The 17,567-nt window shown below is 41.3% G+C and overlaps 1 long non-coding RNA gene across 1 annotated transcript; it reads right to left on the reverse strand.

Annotated features, from left to right (window-relative positions):
• Positions 1-10,826: 10,826 nt before the first annotated feature.
• Positions 10,827-16,994, reverse strand: LOC143523158 (uncharacterized). Its single transcript, XR_013133236.1, has 4 exons — positions 16,889-16,994; positions 14,222-14,385; positions 13,926-14,053; positions 10,827-12,064 (listed from the first exon to the last, which is right to left on the reverse strand). It is a non-coding gene; the product is annotated as an uncharacterized LOC143523158 (long non-coding RNA).
• Between the last annotated feature and the right edge of the window lie 573 nt (positions 16,995-17,567).

The following is a 17,567-nucleotide window of genomic DNA, read 5'->3' on the forward strand; positions in this document are numbered from 1 at the left end:
GGTGTTATTTAGACAGCCGGTTTGAGTAGGTGGATGAAAGGAAATGCACATGGTGGAGGTGTGACATCAATGGATGGTTTCATGGGTGGGGTCATTAACAGTAAAACATCACCCTCGCTATGGATAAAATCAGTGCTGTTGTTGTCGTTTGAAAGGGCACACTATTGTCTCCTCATTGCATCATTCCAGTTTCATAAAACTCAAACTGACTTTCGAGCTTGCTGGTTTCATAACCAAAATGTTCAGGGTTTGTATATGATGTAGGAAAAAATAAAAATTGACAGTGAAAACTGCTGCATGGAAAGTTTTTCTTACTCTGGAACACTCCAGAACACTCCGGAACACTCACTTTGGAAAGAGCTGGAGACTCCTGGTTCACAAAATCAGCTGTAGCTGATCAACACCCACAAATAAATGCTGGAAAACTTAAAATATGTTAGTGGGGCTTTAAGTCGCTCTTCTGCTTACAGAGCTCAGTGTTGACATGGCTCAGATATGCATCCCACATCTGTTTGAATTTGATTTAGGTGTACTGAGTGTACTAAGTGTTCTGAGTGTTAGGAGAATTTTGAGTGTTCTGAACACTCTGAGTGTATGAGTGTTCTGAATATTCAGAGTGTTCAGAGTGCAGTGTGTTCTGAGTGTTCAGAGTGTTAGGGGTGTTAGGAGCATTCTGAGTGTTCTGAATGTTCTGAGTGTTCTGAGCATTCTGAGTGTACTGAGTGTTCAGAGTGTTATGAGTGTTAGGAGCATTCTGAGTGCTCAGAATGTTCAGAATGTTCAGAGTGTTCTGAGTGTACTGAGTGTTCTGAGTGTTAGGAGCATTCTGAGTGTTCTGAGTGTTTCGAGGCATCACAGTCAATGTTAGTCTTGGACACCACACAACACTTCAGACATCTGCACTTGGCAGTCACTATAATTTGCTTCCAGAATGATAATTAGCACATTAAATTGTCTTTTTCTGTAAAATGAAATTTGCATGTGGTGAAGTGGGATTTCTGCCATCATTGGCTTACCTTTAAAGAGACACTTCAAATACTGGAATGTCATGCTTCAAGCATAATTTATTGCTTCACTGTTCTAATTAACCTCAGTATGAATCACTGTGGATGTTTTCAGGACAGCTGGCAAAGTCACATGGGACACAAACCAATGCACAACAATGCTTAATTTTACAAACCTTTAATGTGTTAAAGGTAATACTGAAAGTCAAATATTTTTGCCTGTTTACCTAAGATTAATTTGGTGCCTTTTACAGTTTTTGATGACTGCTAACGTGCGTTTGTCCAATCTGTAGTCACATTTTCAAAACTCTAAACACATTGAACACAACATCAGTCTTCAGTGGTTATACTATTAGTTCAATTCATGTTGTTATGGCACAAAATGCAGTCATTTTACATGTTTTTATAATGCTTTAATTTTCTATACACACAAGGTTATCCAATAACAAAATTCTGGATCATTTTTGTCTTATTTACAATTGCTTGCACACAGCATGTCAAAAATGAAAACCTAAGGTTCAAAACCTTAAATACTGTATAAAATGCAAAGTTCTGCAAAAACAAAGGCAGCTGAAAAGCTATTACTGTAATACATATTTTTTGCACATATAGATCAATGAAATAAAATGAAGTATAGTAATGTACTGGGTCAGAGAGGAGCAAATATAGCAATTTGTCCTGCAATCTCAAGTGCTGGTTTGGTCCTTCACAAATGCCAGATTGGTCCCTATAACAGAGACCTCCTTCTTTCGTTTTTGAATGAACTCTACCAACAACTAGTTCCAGAAGCAGAAATGAAACAGGTGGGAGGAAACACGAGGACACTTGTGATGGGACAATGTAGCATTTTGTCATTCTCATGCCATCACAAACTGGTTTATAGATTATCCAAGAGTGATGTCCCTTTTCCTCCCGCCCATCTCACCTTTCCTCAACACCACTAAGGAACTTTTTTCAGTCTGGAGGTTGAAGGTGTATGATCATCGACCCCATGACCAAATGTCCCTCCTGGATGCAATGGATCCCGACTGCAGAGACATTTCAGCTGAAGACTGCCAGGGGTGAATAAGGCATACCAAGCTTTTCTATCCCAGGTGCATGGCAATGGCCAATATCAGATGTAATGTGGATGAAAACGTGGTCAACTGCTGAAGACCACTTACATTACACATAACAAGACTGTTCAGTTTTGTATTCTGTTTTTTCCCCCTTGTGTGGCTTTTTTTGTATATGTGTATTTTTACACATATGGGACCATGGTTAATTATGTTTACAATTACGGTAATTGTTTTTTAGGTTAGGCCACAATTTACAGTAATGTCCCTAATACAGTAAAATATAACCTTTACTGCAAAACTGTTACTGACTCCTTTTTTGTCTAATCTACATTCCATATAGTACCTAACAGTAAATATCACTCATTGTGTAGACAGTATGTTGCTAAAAATGTACATTTGAAAAAAAGTCCAAATGAAGCGGATTACAGTAAAAACTGACTAAGGAAACAACAGATGTTACTGTAAAATATCTGTTGTTTTCTGGGAGAGAGTAAAATATTACATGTAATACTGTTTCTGTATTGCCATCAAATGTTAGTTTTTTTACAGTGCTTGTACAGCGTTTGACTATGTTCATCTCGAATAGAGAATATGTGCTAGTGTTTGAAAGAATGATTGGATAATGAACCAGGTTTGCTGTGTTTTAACAAAGTTGGTGTATTAAGAGAAAACTTTGTTTGCGTTGTGAAATGCAGAGTTGTTATTTAGTTAAGAAAATGCGTTTTTGAACACAATATTAACTATTTGGCTATTTGTGTGAGGTCAATGTGTTGCTGTGTTTAAAGTTTTGACAATGTATCACAAGTATTGGGAAACGCATGTTAGCAGTCGTCAAAAACTGTAAACAACACAATGTAAAGTCAACCACACTTCTGTGAATCCAACCTGTTCAGTTAGGAAGCAACACAGATTGTGAATCAATATCACCTTCTGAACAGACAACAGGTAGAAATGAGAGGCAATTAGCAAGACACTCCCTATAAAGGAGTGGTTCTGCAGGTGGTGACCACAGACCTTTTCTCTGTTCTTATTCTTTCTGGCTGATGTTTTGGTCACTTTGGCATTTTGTCAGTTCTCTCATGATAGAGGTAGCATGATGCGGTGTCTACAACCTACAGATGTTGCTCAGGTAGTGCAGCTCATCCAACATGGCACATCAATGCAAGCTGTGGCAAGAAGGTTTGCTGTGTCTGTCAGCAGTGTCCAGAGCATGGAGCAGATACCAGGAGACATGGAGGGGGCAGTAGGAGGGCAACAATCCAGCAGCAGGACCACTAACTCCTCCTTTGTGCAAGGAGGAACAGGAGGAGCAGTGCCAGAGCCCTGCAAAATGACCTCCAGCAGGCCACTGATATCCATGTTTCTGCTCAATCTATCAGAAACAGACTCCATGAGGGTGGTATGAGGGCACGATGTCCACAAGTGAGGCTTGTGCTTACAGCCCAACACCGTGCAGGGCGATTGGCATTTGCCAGAGAACACCAAGATTGGCAGATTCACCATTGGCGCCCTGTACACTTCACGGATGAGAGCAGGTTCACACTGAGCACATGACAGAGTCTGGAGACGCCGTGGAGAACGTTCTGCTGCCTGCAACATTCTCCAGCATGACCGGTTTGGCAGTGGGTCAGTAATGGTGTGGGGAGGCATTTCTTTGGAGGGCCACACAGACCTCCAAGTACTGGGATGTACCTGGAGTACCGGGATGAGATCCTCAGACCCATTGTGGGACCATATGCTGATGCAGTGGGCCCTGGGTTCCTTCTGATGCATGACAATGTTAGGCCTCATGTGGCTGACATTTGATTTTCCACTTTGATTTTGAGTATGGTTCCCAATCCAGACCTCCATGGGATAATAATATTGATAATTTTTACATTATTTTGTTCTCAACACATTCCACTATGTAATAAATAAAAATTTCCAACTGGAATATTTTACTAATTGAGATCCAGGATGTATTGTTTTAGTGTTCCCTTTATTTTTTAACAGTATTTATAATGCTTCACAGGATAATGTAAATTAATCATGTCAAAAATATTTCAGCTTATATACCAGAAAGTCCAAGCCTGAAATAACTCAGTCTGAACATAGAACTGCCTGAGGAGTCCTCAGTCTACCCAAGCACATACATGCCCACTAACTGAACCCAATTTCACATCTCTTCTTTATGTTGTAGACTCCTTGACATTTTGTGAGGCAGTCTACTTCACACGAAGCCCAGACACATTTGCAGACGCTCACAACAGGAATGTACGCTACATTTGTCACGCACTGCTTGATTTCTTGAGATGAAAAACTGCCCTAGGTTATATGTATCCGTGTGTGAGTTTAGGTATGTATATATACATATACATACATACCTAAACTCATATATATATGAGTCAGTGTGTGTGTGTGTGTGTGTGTGTGTGTGTGAGAGAGAGAGAGTCAGTGTGTGTGTGTGTGTGTGTGTGTGAGAGAGAGAGAGAGAGAGAGTCAGTGTGTGCATGTGTATGAAAGCGAGTCAGTGTGTGTGTGTGTGTGTGAGAGAGAGAGTCAGTGTGTGTGCGTGTGTATGAAAGCGAGTCAGTGTATGTGTGTGTGTGTGTGTGTGTGTGTGTGTGTGTGAGAGAGAGAATCAGTGTATGTGTGTGTATAGATACAATATAGATAGATTCACTCACTCTGGGGCCTCGTGAGGACGAAACAGTTGAATTACCAGAGATGCGCAGAGGTCTGGGGTGAGAAGTCCTGAGCAAGCCGCACTTTGGGAGTCATGTTAGCAGCAGCTAGATATCAAGGGAGCAGTGCAAACAGGTGTTAACAGTGGCTAACAGGTGTACTTGGAAGTTGGATAGGTTTACTGTGATAAGAACCACTGTATGCGTATACCTCTGTTGTGAAATTACATGCAACTTAGTTTCTACCTAATTAAGGGAGCCTACAGAGCTCATATGAAGCTCCATGGTGTTTATCAGACTTATGTATGTCTCTCCATCTGTTGACAGAGTTACTGTAGGTACGTCTCTCCATCTGTTGACAGAGTTACTGTAGGTACGTCTCTCCATCTGTTGACAGTTACTGTAGGTACGTCTCTCCATCTGTTGACAGTTACTGTAGGGATGTCTCTCCATCTGTTGACAGAGTTACTGTAGGTACGTCTCTCCATCTGTTGACAGAGTTACTGTAGGTACGTCTCTCCATCTGTTGACAGTTACTGTAGGTACGTCTCTCCATCTGTTGACAGTTACTGTAGGGATGTCTCTCCATCTGTTGACAGAGTTACTGTAGAGTCTCTCATGTTGAGCCAGGATCTGACAGACAATGTCTGAGGAAGTCAGTTGGCCATTAGAGGGCAGCCATGCACAGCAATAGTTCAATCTTTGTGGAAGGTTTGGCTAACCCCAACCCTGGCAGGCACACCACAGTGTCTCTTGGCAGTGTCTCAGCTTATATATTTAATTAATAAAAAAATCTATGTGGGATCTATGTGGGATTATTGGTGACTTGTGAGGAAGTATTGGATGGGTTTGGCAGTGAGAGGGATTGAAATGCCACAGTTTTGGCCTTTCAGCTGAGATTAACTCAAAGTAAACACTCAGCTGGACCACGCAAAGCACTTGCCCTCGTTAGTATACAAACACTCTTGAAAATGACGACTCATAAATCCCCACTCCTTTTTCTCTTTACGACTTGACTTCCTTTGTGTATTTTATGAACATCAATAACATGGGCAGTATAAATGGTTTAGAGAACAACTATCCAGTTCTTCCTGAAAACAAGCCCAACTCATACAGCTGGGAGGGCTCGCAAAGGGACATGGGACACAACAGGACACGTCTGTCAAACGCCACAGACACGGGACATGTCTGCCAAACGCCATAGACACAGGACACTTCTGTCAAACGCCGCAGACACAGGACACGTTTGCCAAACGCTGTAGACACAGGACACGTTTGCCAAACGCTGTAGACACGGGACACGTCTGTCAAATGCCGTAGACACAGGACATGTCTGTCAAACGCCGCAGATGCTGTAGAAGAGTCTATAGTTCTTCTGTAAAGAATGACAACTGATGAACAGAATAGGGGTGCATATACCCTGATGATAGCATTCATCCGCAGATCAAAATATGTATTAGTGGATATCACTTCCTGTCTTAATGGTCTGTTTCATGAAGTGCTTAGATACCAGTTTACATTCTTATTCATTCTTCATATTCAGAATTCCTCACATATCTGTGTTGCTTACACATCACCTGCTTTCCGCCGTTTCCTGAGGCCCAAACCTGAGAACAATGTAGTCCAGTCTATAATTAGATGACTGATCAACTGAATATGACTTTTCTATCCATATTTCTTTGTTGCAACACATTAAAGAACATTATGCCATTAAGTTCTAGTCTGAAATCTCAGGGTTGGGGTTGAGGTTAGGGTTGGGTTATGGTTAAGGTAGGGTTGGGGTTGGGGTTGGGGTTAGGGGTGCTGACTCTGGGACAGCTCTGCATCTCCTTATGGAATCATATGCATAGAAAGCAAATATATATTCTATAAGTACTACAAGCTGTAGGCCAGTTATACAGTATATGTATACAGTATATAGAGAGATGCAAGAGCATACAAAGACTTAGACATTTAGACATAAGCACAAGCTTTACACGTTTTATGCACAACCTACATTATGGTATACAGAGCTACCGCTAACCCTTAATTACACTAACCCTAACTAACGCTAACAAACATTAACTATCCATAACCCCTAACGTACCCTAACCCTAACTAATCCTAACCCTAACCCATATGATTTATATTTACATTTTATGGCATTTGGCAGACGCCCTTATCCAGAGCGACTTACATTTTAATCTAATTTTTATACAAGTGATCAATTGAGGGTTAAGGGCCTTGTTCAGGGGCACTTCAGTCAATCGAACCCACGACCCTCCGATCACAAGACCAGTTCCCTACCACTAGGCCATGACTGGTATAAATAACTCATACTGAGTCTGTTCTGCAACCCTACGTGTACAGTAACCTAAAGGTACCTCTGGAATGTGTTCCTGCAGAATGTCTGACTGGTCACTGCTGCCACGAAGGTTTGTGGAAAAGTCTCACGTGTGTATCCCACAGCTGGACCATGTGAGTTATATGACCTTTGGAGTCATATGACCTTTAAACCAGAGAAGGAAGCATTCTTTTTTTCCTAAGTGCAGATGAGACGATTCAAAAACAAATCCAGGGAGAACTAATGGGTCTGGCAGGAAGGGTGACGATTACTGCCATGACTGCCATGTTGGGGATGTTCAATGAAACAGGCATCCCCTAGTCCTGGAGCTCCCAAACCCTGGACTGGTTCTATTTCACCTTCCGGAAGTCTGATTATAGTTAGGTCACCCCTGTTAGCTTCCAACATCAATCAATCAATCAAATTTTATTTATATAGCGCTTTTTACAACAGTTGTTGTCACAAAGCAGCTTTACAAGTGCCGAGTCCTAGCCCCCAGTGAGCAAGCCAAAGGCGACAGTGGCAAGGAAAAACTCCCTAGTTTTTTTGCATGAGGAAGAAACCTTGAGAGGAACCAAGACTCAGGGGGGGGAACCCATCCTCCTCTGGCCGACACCGGTCACCATGACAACAACAACAATTTAGACAGAAAGAAGAGAAAGAAAAGGAAAAATATGTAATAATGTCCATCATGATGTATGCATCCGGTTAGGCAGGAGGTGGCTGGCCCAGGATGGATCGCTGGTCTCCTCATCTCATTATTCCTCAAGCAGGCGGGCAGCCATGTGGAGAAATGAAACAGGGAAAATTAGCTCTGTATGAGGACATATACAGGACAGGTAAAATTATAAACATTTCCGGAGTGTGGCAGCAACTCCGGCATTTAGTTAAATTATTACAGCCTAGCTAAAAAGGCAGAACCAGAAGGTAACATAGGCTTGGGGGCATTCTGAGACAATGGCATCCGTCCACTGCACTGTCAACAAACTTGAGTGACCACGAGCAGTGACAGGACGACAGCACCAGCGCCCCAGTCTACCATAAAACCCTTCGTCTATGAACCCCTGGATCTGTACTTTTATCTAAGGGGGGATATTAATTATCAAACGCTAAACTAAATAAGTGGGTTTTCAACCTAGACTTAAAGATTGTGACTGTGTCGGAGTCCCGGACGCATTTAGGAAGATTATTCCAAAGCTGGGGGGCCTTACAAGAAAAGGCTCTTCCCCCTGCTGTTACCTTATTAATTTTTGGAACTAATAAAAGACCAGCACCCTGTGATCTTAGTGGGCGTGGGGGTTCGTAATAGGAAATAAGTTCCTGAAGGTACTCAGGAGCAAGCCCGTGCAATGCTTTATAAGTTAATAAAAGAATTTTAAAGTCAATACGGAATTTAACTGGGAGCCAATGCAGGGCTGATAGGACTGGACTGATATGCTGAAATTTTCTAGTTCTGGTCAGAACCCTGGCTGCGGCATTTTGAACTATTTGAAGTTTATTTAGATTCCTATTTGAACATCCTGACAGTAGTGCATTGCAGTAGTCTAATCTAGAGCTAACAAAGGCGTGCACCAATTTTTCCGCATCATCCTGTGATAATGCATTTCTTAATTTAGCAATGTTACGGAGATGTAGAAAAGCTATCCTAGTAGTATTATCTATGTATTTATCAAATGATAGGTCAGAGTCGAGTATGACGCCTAGGTTTTTGGCTACTGTGCCAGGTGTAATGGGGTAGCCTGTGAGATTAAGCATTAGATCTGGAATTTTCTGTTTTGAGGCCTTAGGGCCCAGAAGGAGAACTTCTGTTTTGTCCTCATTAAGTTGGAGGAAGTTTAGAGACATCCAGCATTTAATATCTCTTACACAGGCCTCAATTTTTCTTAAACTGAGTTTGTCATCAGGTTTGGCTGATATGTAAAGTTGAGTGTCATCTGCATAGCAGTGAAAATTGACACCATGTTTGTTTATAACTGTGCCCAATGGTAGCATATATAATGTAAATAATAGTGGTCCTAGAATGGAGCCTTGCGGGACCCCATATTTAACTTTTGTATGTTTGGATGGAATATTATTGAGCTCTACAAACTGATAGCGATTTGTTAAGTAAGAATGAAACCATGAAAGGGCTGTGCCAGAGACTCCAACCCAGCGTTCTAACCTTTCTAGCAAGATCCTATGATCAATTGTGTCGAAAGCTGCACTAAGATCAAGAAGCACTAACAGCGATACATAACCTTGATCTGAAGCAAGGAGGAGGTCATTTGTTACTTTAACTAATGCTGTTTCAGTACTGTGATGGGGCCTAAAACCAGATTGGAACTTTTCAAATATGTGATGCCTATGCAGATATAGGCATAATTGCTGGGCAACAGCTTTTTCTATGATCTTAGATATAAATGATGTGTTTGAAATGGGTCTATAATTAGATAGTACAGTAGGATCAAGATTTGGTTTCTTAATCAGAGGTTTAATAACTGCTAATTTACATGATTTGGGCATGTGACCTATTGTAATGGATGAGTTAACTATAGTTAGAAGAGGTTCAGTTACCGCTGGTAATACCTCTTTTAATAACTTTGATGGAACCGAGTCTAGTGTGCAGGTAGCACAATTTAAGGAAGAAATTATTTTCTCTAATTCTGATTGTGGGAGTGGATGAAAAGCATCAAGTTTTTCTCCCAGTATGCGATTTAAATCGATGTCAACCAAACCAGATGACATACCAGTTGTATTGCTAATAAAAAGTTTTATATTTTGTCTAATATTCTCTATTTTATTATCAAAAAAATCTATAAATACATTACTAGTGAGGTTTACTGGAATCTGAGGTTCTGCGCCTGCTTGATTTTTTGTAAGTTTGGAAATAGTATTAAAAAGAAATCTAGGATTGTTTTTATTTTTCTCTATCAGTGAGGCTAGGTATGCTGAGCGTGCTTTAGCGAGTGCCCGTTTGTAGTCAATGATGCTATCCTTCCAGGCACAGTAGAATACTTCCAACTTAGTAGATCGCCATTTACGCTCTAATTTACGTGCTATTTGTTTTAAGTTTCTAGTTTGGTCAGTGTACCACGGAGCGAGTTTTTTAGATCTAGTCTTTTTATATTTGAGTGGAGCTACTATATCTAGAGCTGATCTGCAGGTATTCTCTATGCAGTTGGTTAGACTGTCTAACTCTCCTGGATAGGATGGCGAGTGGGCTAGAGCAGTTAAATCAGGGAGGGCTTCAATAAACTGTGTTGCTGTTAATGAATTTATCGAGCGCTTTATACACTGCCGAGGAGACGGGCGGGTATTTATGTTAAGATGAATCTCAAATTTGACTAAATAGTGATCAGAGATAGCTACGGTTTGCGGGAGTATATTTATATTATCTACGTCAATACCCAACGTTAAGATTAAATCTAGGGTATGATTTTGATAGTGTGTGGGTCCTACAATGTTTTGTGTAATGCCAACAGAGTTCAATATAGAAGTAAAAGCCCTTGTCAGTGGATCCTCCGCATTATCAAAATGTATGTTAAAGTCTCCTACCATTATTATTTTGTCACTACTAACTGCTAAATTTGCTGTAAAATCTGTGAAATCTTTTAAGAAATCTGAGTAAGGCCCTGGTGGTCTATATACATTTGTTAGGGAAAATGAACTTTTATTTTCAGATGGACTAATTACATTAATAGACAGCATCTCAAATGAATTAAAGATATCCAAGTATTTCTGATGAATTTCTAAACAATCACGATATATTATACATATATAATATGTATGTATCCTCCTCTGCCTGACAATCTAGGTTTATGTATATAACTATATCCCACAGGAGTGGCTTCGTTTAGAGATAAATAGTCACCAGATTGAATCCACGTTTCAGGTAGACATAGAATATCAATTTTCTGGTCAGTTATAAGTTCATTCATAAAAACTGCTTTAGAGTTGAGTGATTGAATATTAATTAATCCAATTTTCAGATCGGTCATATAGGTAATAATTGGATGTGAAGTTTGAATATTAGTTAAAAACTTAGGACGGAATATTTTCTTATGATTTAATTTAACCCGGGGCACAGACACAGTCTCAATCCTATGGGATCTTGGTGACGTCTCTAAGCAGCTCGCAGACAGGTTTAGCCCGTTAGTCTGCGGCCTGGTCGCGACTCTGGTTAGTCAGCAGCTCCTAGTACTACACTGCCCACTAACTAACAGACTACGGGCTATGCTGCAAGATAACAGGGCAGCGCCATCCCGGGTGGGGTGGACACCGTCCCTGCCTAAAAGACCAGGCTTGCCCTCAAACTCTTTCCAATTATTAATAAAGCCCACTTGATTTTCGGAGCACCACTTGGACATCCAGCGGTTTAGCGACGTGAGCCTGCTGTATTGCTCATCACCGCGCCGCATTGGGATGGGGCCAGAGCAGATTACGGCATCGGACATCGTCTGGGCTAATTTAACCACCTCTTTAACATTAGCCTTAGTCACCTCTGACTGCCGCAGACGTATATCGTTGGCCCCTACATGAATCACTATCCTAGAAAACCTCCTATGAGCTAACAGTCTAAGGTTGCCACTAATGTCCGGCGCTCTGGCTACCGGTAAACAGCTGACTGTAACCGCTGGTGCCCCTACAGGAATAGCGACTTTCACGTGCCGGACTATAGAGTCTCCTATCACCAGAGTCTCCTCAGCGGGTGTAGCACTGACATGACTGGATCAGTCTGATTATGGTCAGGTCACCCCAGTTAGCTTCCAACATGACTGGATCAGTCTGATTATGGTCAGGTCACCCCTGTTAGCTTCCAACATGACTGGATCAGTCTGATTATGATTAGGTCACCCCCGTTAGCTTCCAACATGACTGGTTCAGTCTGATTATGGTCAGATCACATGTGTTAGCTTCCAAGATGACTGGATCAGTCTGATTATGGTCAGGTCACCCACGTTAGCTTCACCACAAACATGACTGGATCAGAGCATAACATTTTGCATTCCACTGTGACATCAGTCCTTCAGATGGACACTGAAACAAATATGAATATATGAATTGAGGCTCCGGTTCTGCTCCTGATAACCACAGTAGCTTTGATAACACCATGTAACAATTTTCAAAAAAAATTTTGTTCCCAGTTGTTAAGTGTGTTTTCCTGATTGTTTCTACCCTAAATGAATAGAAAAACGTTATTATTCCCTGTAAACTTTGCTTTTGTGGTCAGCACAATGATATTTTGAAATTGATCTATTTTTAAGGATATTCGCTATATTTCAAGATACTTAAGAAGCTTCTGGAATTGTGAGAACAATCAAGAAGTTTCTAGAACTGTCCAGAATTATCTAGAACTTTCTGGGACTGTACAGAATTGTAGGTAGCTGTATAACTACAGTTATATAGGGCCACTATAGCCCTTCCTGAGAGACGGAGAGACATGATCTAATTGATTGGGATTGCATAGTATGTGGGCAACAGCCATCACAGACAAAGGGGAATTGACCTGGACAGACAGGTGTGAATTCAATATCTATTCAGATTCTGATAATGACAGTATTCACACTTCACCCCAAACCCATTACAGGAGGAGCTTAGGAAGGACCACTACTTCAAATGTATATATTGTGTGTTACTTTGCTACCAGATGATCAATCTTGCTCTGCTGAATCCTCAGTACACTCTTGTACTTTGATACTGCATGGAATAAAGATTGACCATTTTTATCGAGTTTGGAGGGACATCCTTTTTCCTTACAGTACACAGCAACTTAGTCAATTTAGATGGCATCAAGAGGTTGCATACATCCAGCAGACGCATTTTGCTATGAAGGCCTATGTGGCCATTTTATAAAGACAAGAGTGAAAAAGTACTCTGCTGGTGTCAAATGGTGTAATTCCTGATGGGCCTCCAAGGTGGTTTTACTAAGTATCCTTGCTTTATTTGCCTATGGGACAGCCGGGATACTATAGCGCACTATCACAGGAGGGACTGGCCTCAGTGGACAGAGTTGACTGTGGGGAAGAACAATGTAAAGTGGGAGCCACTGGTGGACCCACGCAAGGTGCTGATGCCACCACTGCACATCAAGTTGGGGCTCATAAAACAATTTGTCAGGGTTCTAGATAAGGAGTCGAGAGCTTTCAATTACCTCCAAGATCTTTTCCCTAAGCTGTCTGAAGCAAAGATCAAAGTGGGTGTCTTCGTCGGACCACAAATCAAGAAGATCATAGAGTGCAGTGAATTTCCCAAGAAGCTGAATAGGAAGGAGAGAGCGGCTTGGAACAGTTTTGTCGCAGTGGTTCGCGGCTTCCTAGGCAATCATAAAGATGAAAAGTATGTACTGGTTCAGACTCTGATAAAGAACTATGCTGCAATGGGCTGCAGGATGTCACTCAAAATCCAAATCCTTGATGCTCATCTTGATAAGTTCAAAGAGAACATGGGAGTTTATTCAGAGGAGCAAGGCGAGCGCTTCCACCAGGACATTATGAACTTTGAACGCCGTTACCAAGGACAATATAACGAGAACATAATGGCCGACTATATTTGGGGATTGATTCTTGAAACTGATTTGCAGTATAGTCATAAATCTCGGAAAACCACACACTTCTGAACAGTTTTTGGTAATCTGTGTAAATTTGCAATGCCTATAGTGTTCTTAGTCTGACTGTATAAATGAGAAGATGCAAAATCGTCTGTTTCTATAATAAAAATTCATAATTTTCGTTGCCGTGGTCACAAAAGCAAAGTTTATGATAAATGTAAGCAATTTTTAATTTGTTTTAGACATAAGCAATTGGAATATAACATTAAAAAGCTGGGAACAAAACTTGTGTTACATAGTGTAATGTGAGAAACATTTTGTCCTCTCATTGATGCGTGTAGAGGTTCATACCTCCATTCTCCAGTCATCAGTGAGGTGAGCGGGACACGCCTGTATGAGAAGGTGCTTTCAGCAGGTGCCCAGAGCATGGCTCTTTTACGCCCTACCTGACTCGTCACACTTTTGAAATTGGGTGTGACCTAGTAACAGGTAAACCAGAGTAACAGTTCTTCTCAGGTGTTGCTACTGGTCGCCAGACCACAGCTTCCTGCTCAGCATGTGATTAAGAATCCATCTCTCATCCTCCCTCAGCTCCCAGTATCGTGTGGGTTGGTGCCATGATACACCAACCTGTACTAATCACTCACCTGTTCCAGCTTGTGTCTAGGTATGTGTTTAGGCATCTCCATGCAAACCTTCTGCTTTCTGCCTCACGTTTATTGTCTGGTGATGGACACCATGGCACTGTGGAGACCCCATGCTCCTTACCCACAATTCACACATGAAGAGAATAGGGAGGTGGTGGAAGGAGCTTCAGGAAGAAAGAGGGAGGGAGGAGGCGATTAGAGAGAGGGAGAGAGTGGGTGAGAAAGAGAGAGAGAGAGGAGGAGATGAGAGAGAGGAGTAGAGAGAGAGAGAGAGAGGTGGTGAGAAGGAGAGGGAGGGAAGGAGATAGAGAGGGAGGTTAGATGAGTTCTTCCTGAACGTAGTCCTTCCCGTTAAGGTCTTCTCACCCAGAACCTCAGAGCATGTGATGTATCTAAAACCTCTGGCTGAACCTAGGTTATTATTCCTAATCTATTACAAGCTCTATGGCATTAACATTACTACCATAAAGTAAAAGGCAGGGCTCACGGAACTTAAGCAAGAACCAAATAAACAATTAGCTGTGGAAACTCCAGTCTTGACTAATCCAATCTGACAAACCACATTCCGGGATATCGTAAGAAATTCAGGATAAGAGAGATTATTTATCCAAGTCAGTTATACTGTGTGTTATCACTGGAACTGACTGTCTGCTTGTCTGTCTGTCTGTCTGTCTGTCTGATTAGTCCCCTTGAGTCTCCTGAACTCATAGCCAGGCTTTGTGAATCTGTGGCAGCAACTCTAAGGCAATGTTAACTCATTCTATCATTAGTACCTCTAACATCTCATGTTTGGTTAATTCTTTCACATTTCTTAACCACTTTTTAAATGACTTTTTAAATGTATTTTTTAATGTCAACTTTAGCAGTCTTGCTGTCCAGTCTGGGCACTCTGTGGTCCACGAGGCCTATCATCCAGACCTCTCCCAAAGCCCTGGGTTATGACATATGAAGCTGTGTGTACAGGTCAGGCAGAGTCTGCATACTGCTGTAGTAAATATGTCTGTAGTCATAGGTGAATAGAGTCAAACACCTCAGAAGAGACACAATGTTGAGTGGCAGATATTCTTCTGCTCTTCATTAATGAGCTGTTATTATGTCACCACTGAAATACAACCGTGCCAGTGTAGCGATCTGTGCCAGTTTCTGAACTTCACTCCTGCAGTAAGGTGTCAGGTGAACACACGCTGTGGATTTCCACACGTGTTCAGTGAATCTTTTCAGTGACACACACACGCGCACGCACACACACACACACACACATACACACACACACCATAAATAGTATCAGCTCACTTTCACCCAATATTGTAATGCGAATTTCATTTTGACATTATAGGTTTTACACAAGTCAATGAACTTAAACGAATAAAATGTCACAGCCAATGTACGTCATCTTGCGTATGAAAGCAAATTAAAGCAGCCCAAAGCCATAACTTCAATTTCATTTTAATGTCTAGATTATATTTCAATGGCTAGGTTATATTTCAGAATGACATCAAAAACGTTTTTTTTTCAACGTAATCTCTATTGAATCAAAGCATGCAAAATTACTCCTCTATGTAAAGTACCAGTTTTTTATTCTAACAGTGACACATCTATTATATCTCATTCAGGCAGAGATAAAGGCAGAGGGTAGGTATTCCAGTGTAGGGAACAGGGAGGAATGTCGTTTTGTGCTCCTGAATAGTTGTGTAGTTATGCTGTGAATTTTGGGAGAGTGTACAGCTTCAGCAGGAAAATGTTCACGTGTGTTCATGATGTGTGAGCACGTGGATATCCACGTGAGTGCCGCTGAAAGTTAGACAGGGCCTGGTTTCACTGCTGAGTACAGAATCCTGAAATGAATCATAAATACTAGGTCATGTGGTATTTGGGTGGAAATGGTAGGAACCATTAGTTGGGTAGTTGGGTAAATGCGTGTTTGACTTCTGTGTTACTTAACACATATACATGCACCCACGCACACATGCACAGAAACACACACACACACACACACACACACACACACACACACACACACACACACACACACACAGGCATGCATGCACACACAAATGTGTGTTTGAGACAGCAGTTTGTGGTGACCCAGTGACATGACTAGTTATACAGGTGCAGAGAGAGCCTGAGGGAGACCTGTTTACATTCAGATGCCAAGTTCTAAATTCAGGACTTGTCTGTCAGTAAGGAGAAGCACATGATCATAAGGTTCAGTTTTCTTCATCTGCACTGTCATTCCTAGCAATGGTATCAGAGTCATACTGGTATCAGTCTTACTGGCATTGGAGGTGGTGCAGAAGTTGACTGGATCTCATGGATAATCTTCAGAACCAGGTTACCAGGTCATGACATGTTGTCACAGAACAGCTATACAGAAATCACTTAGTCTGACCTCCTCTGGTAGATACTGTAGCCATTTTGGAAACTGGTAGACAGTAGATACTGTGTCTGTTGAGGATGTACGGATGTGTGTGTGTGTGTGTGTGTGTGTGTTGTTTTACTGTGTGTATGTGTGTGTATTAGCTCACACGTGTTTTGATGGTTCCTTGAATGGTTCTATGTTGGAGAGGAAAACTGAGGAAATGTTTGTCATCTGATCTGTATCTGTTTGTGATAAGGGAGCATGGAATAGTAGAACAGCTAAAGAAACAAACAGAAGTAGTTTCTCACCTCAGTTATAACGTCCCCAAGATCACACCGATGCAGACACAACACTGCAGAGGAGGCAGTGTTTACTGATTACTCATCTTCATTCACAGATTATGCTGCCTTTGGGCTCTGGACACACAATAGCAGCAGCCAACGCCCTCTTCAGACCACTAGGTGGTACTGCAAGCATACCCTGAAGAGGATGCATTGAAGTATGTTTAATATCTCTAAAACACCTCAGTGTTCTTAAAAGTGATCAGAGAAGCGGTCATACTACATTCCTACAGAGTTTATCTGAGACCATACTGCATTTCCTGTAGAGTTTATCAGAGAGAATATTGGATTTCCTTTAGAGTTTATCTGAGACCACACTGCATTTCCTGTAGTTTATCTGAGACCACAGTGTATTTCCTGTAGAGTTTATCAGAGACCACAGTGCATTTCCTGTAGAGTTTATCTGAGACCACAGTGTATTTCCTGTAGAGTTTATCAGAGACCACAGTGCATTTCCTGTAGAGTTTATCTGAGACCACAGTGTATTTCCTGTAGAGTTTATCAGAGACCACAGTGCATTTCCTGTAGAGTTTATCAGAGACCACACTGCATATCCTGTAGAGTTTATATACTGTGTGTGTGTGTGTGTGTGTGTGTATATATATATATATATATATATATATATATATATATATATATATATATA

This window comes from Brachyhypopomus gauderio, chromosome 9 (assembly GCF_052324685.1).
Source record: "Brachyhypopomus gauderio isolate BG-103 chromosome 9, BGAUD_0.2, whole genome shotgun sequence".
Taxonomy (NCBI): domain Eukaryota; kingdom Metazoa; phylum Chordata; class Actinopteri; order Gymnotiformes; family Hypopomidae; genus Brachyhypopomus; species Brachyhypopomus gauderio.